Below are 3,908 nucleotides of genomic sequence, written 5' to 3'. Positions count from 1 at the left end.
GTAAAACATTCATGTTGCTTGCAATTGTTTGACTGTTATGGTTTAGTCTTCTAACGGTTGGTTTTGAAATTTGAATTTTCAACCGGTCCAATTTTACAACGGGCCTCACTTTCTTATCTTAGCCCATAAAAGTGTCAAAAGGTGTCAAGGCCCGTGGGCTCCCATAGCTCACATATCGGCCTACTTGAGACTGGGTTAAGTTATTTATCGAAGTCTAACTGCATCAACCTAATCAGGCGAGGCCCATGTATAGAGCCCAACAACCCTTGTTCCAAATGAAGCTGCTTTGACATCTTTTTTTGGTAGAAAATATTTGATACCAAACCATTTTGACATCCGATTTTTGGTAGAAAATATTTGATATCCTACTAAATACTTACAAATTTTTCTTTCTAAACTTTGGTTTATTTCATATCCTACTATTTATTTTTTATTTTTTTATTTTTTTGATCTCTCTGATTGGGGAAAATGGTAGGGTCAGCTCTTGTCTTTGATTAAGATGGACAGATTTTTCTACCAAAATACTGCTATCTTATAACTTTTTTATGACTATATTATGTATTATAGATATTTAATTGGGGGTGGAGTTACGGAGTTTGAATCATTTACCTTGATGGGTTAAGGCTTGTACTTTCTTCACAATCTTTATTGCACATTACAAAGAGACCTGAGAGGTCTCACATTTTATTCATTTGAAAATCTTTCTTTTTTTTTTTGGCCAAAAAAGGAAGATTCTCTCTTAATATGTGGTAGAGCGGTGCAAGGAGATCGAGCATTGACATCTACGTTGACAAGTAAAAAATTCAAACTCAAGAGTTTAGGGAATTAGCATCCTTTTCTACGCAGCTCATGTTGTGGATTGTACGGAACAACTAAGGGACATGCTATGATTTAGTAGATGTAAAATGTAAGTTTAGATTGAAATCTTCAACTGAATAAAGATATAAAATGTAAGGAGCCCATATATCCTTTACACTTTTGTCTCTCACTTTTAAATAACCTTAACATGATTTGATCAAGGTCATCTTTATCCAAGAAAAATCTGTACCTCTGCAATTACGTACGTCTGAAGAAAACCGTCCAGTTTGTGCATGTGGTGACCAACGGGTCAGACACGTTCGTGTTGTTCGCAGATAAAGTTTTAGCCCAAGTCGGTAAACCAGCAAGGTGGAGATGGGCTGGAATTCTTGCATCATTTTCTCCTATTGCGGCAAAATCCAGCTTATCATCACTAAATCATATCATAAAAAGTTCAACACAGAGGAGTAGTCACGGACCCACGGTACAATTGATTTTATGTGGTCATTGTACGATGACATGATGTGGGGTACCTTTCAATACCTAATAAGTTAGGAAGATCAACGCTGGGAATTGTTCCTTTTTTTTTTCAGGACCATGGGTAGCATATTCTCCAGAAACTTAAAAAAAAGGGCTCCATGTTCATACGTATCCCAGTTTAAAAAACACACGTACTAATAAGAAAATCTCAGCATGCGAAGATGGGAAACCAGATTACTTTTCTCTTCTTTCTTTTTGCAGGGGCTGTGCCGGTGCGGGTGGGGCTGTGCCGGTGCGGGTGGAGCCGTGGTGGAGTTAATAAGAATTAATTAGTACTTCAAAAGTCAATTCGTTTATTTGTTGTAGTATATCATAACAAAGCGTGTTATTCTTGCAAGCTGTGACACTAACAACATGCATAACGAAACTCCCGAGAAGAAACACATACAAATCAGTATCATACAGCTATGATTTCCAACCACCAACCTAGAACACTTCTTTGTTTTTCTCTTCTTTTCTTTGTCACTCGGTCTATCAACTCTATTTAAACGAACAATCCCATTTACGCACCCTTTCAAGTTGAAAGTGATACTTGCAGAGACCAACACACTCAGCTAGCCTTGATGAGTTCTTCATTATTTCCCTATCTTTGCATCTACTCCATCGTTCTTATTCTGATCAATTCTGCAACATCAGCAACAGAAGCAGCTTCACTGGGTCAATGGAGCCTACTCCAGCAGAGCATTGGCATATCAGCAATGCACATGCAGCTTCTCAACAATGACCGAGTCATCATCTTCGACCGCACTGACTTCGGCAGCTCAAATCTCTCCTTACCTGATGGTATATGCCGCGACAACAACAATGACGTTGCTCTCCAGCACGATTGCACTGCTCACTCAGCAGAATATGATGTCAGTACCAACTCTATCCGAGCCCTGATGGTCCAAACAGATACCTGGTGTTCTTCCGGTGCCGTCACCGCCGATGGCTCCCTCGTCCAAACCGGTGGATTCAACGATGGTGACCATGCGGTTAGGATTATCAAGCCCTGTAGTACTTGTGATTGGCAAGAAATTCCAAATGAACTTCTTCAGGGACGTTGGTATCCAACCAATCATATTCTACCAGATGGACGAGTCATCGTCATTGGTGGACAGCAAAACAATTACGAGTTTTATCCTAAATCGACGTCCACGAATACCATCTTCAACTTCACGTTTCTGGAACAAACCAGTAATCTCTATCCCTTCGTTCACCTCAGTGTGGATGGTAACTTGTTCATCTTCGCCTACAACAAAGCTATCTTGTTCAACTACACCACCAACACCGTCGTTAAAACTTTTCCGACAACCCCAGATTACCAACCTCGAACCTATCCATTCACTGGTTCCTCTGTTCTTCTCCCACTTAAGAACTTGCAACAGTCTTCGGTTGAAGCTGAGGTCCTTATTTGCGGCGGAGCTCGATGGGAGTCATCCCAGGAGGCTAGTTCAGGTAATTTCACAGAAGCCTTAAACACATGTGGAAGGATCCGTATTACTGACCCGAATCCGACATGGACCATGGAGACCATGCCACTTGCCAGGGTTATGGGAGACATGACCTTACTGCCCAATGGTCAAGTCTTGATCATCAACGGTGCCACAAACGGGCTTGCCGGGTGGGAATTGGGAAGAGATCCGGTTTTCTACCCGGTTCTGTATCAACCCGATAACCAATCCGGGTCTCGGTTCCAAGTACTAAACCCATCTACCATTCCACGCATGTACCATTCCACGGCAATCTTACTACGTGATGGCCGAGTTCTTGTGGGAGGAAGCAATCCCCATCAGTACTACAATTTCACCGGCGTTCTTTATCCGACGGAATTAAGCTTGGAATCATTCTCACCTCCTTATTTGGATTCGGAATCTACCGGATTACGGCCAACGATCATCACTCCGGCATCATATGCTAACTTAACTTATGGGCAACAATTGGTGTTACAGTTTTCTGTGTCGACTGAGGTGAACGAGAGCTTGTTAGAAGTAACAATGGTGGCTCCATCTTTCGCTACTCACTCGTTCTCGATGAATCAAAGGTTGTTGGTGTTGGACTCCATTAATGTTACAGCAGTGACGAACTCATCATATACCATGGCAGTGATGACTCCAAATTCAGCTTTCTTATCCCCACCGGGATATTATCTTTTACATGTAGTTCATCAAGGTATACCTAGTGAAGGGATTTGGGTTCAAATCCAGTGACATATTGTAAATTTTTTTATTCAATTAATTCACATTTATTATGTTCATAATATAAATATTCAGTCATAAAGATGTATTTAATTACTTATCTATTTCTTTCTAGTTATGACTCACGAGTTGTGGTTTTTGGACTGAACCTGCATCGATAATTCTTCATTTTTCTTCCATGTGTTAAAAGTTTAAACCGGAAGACAGATCTTGACAGCCAGAGTAGAAAATGCTCTGGGAGAAAAGAAAAAAGAAAAAGCGAAAAACAAACGAAAGTGATTCAATGCCTCTTCCACAGTCCGTCTCTGGTCTCCTCTTTTCTTTTCCTTTATTACCATATGAAAACTATGTATCTTTGGCATAGTGATTCTTTATGGACGGCCATGGTTTTGT

The 3,908-nt window shown here is 40.6% G+C and overlaps 1 pseudogene; it reads left to right on the top strand.

Annotated features, from left to right (window-relative positions):
* Positions 1–1,873: 1,873 nt before the first annotated feature.
* On the top strand, positions 1,874–3,584 carry LOC149025953 (aldehyde oxidase GLOX pseudogene; annotated as a pseudogene).
* Positions 3,585–3,908: the final 324 nt, after the last annotated feature.

Source organism: Hakea prostrata, chromosome 2 (genome assembly GCF_041222555.1).
Source record: "Hakea prostrata isolate BN-2017 chromosome 2, UWA_Hpros_2, whole genome shotgun sequence".
Classification (NCBI taxonomy): domain Eukaryota; kingdom Viridiplantae; phylum Streptophyta; class Magnoliopsida; order Proteales; family Proteaceae; genus Hakea; species Hakea prostrata.
This window is presented reverse-complemented; position numbering and strand designations above follow the sequence as displayed.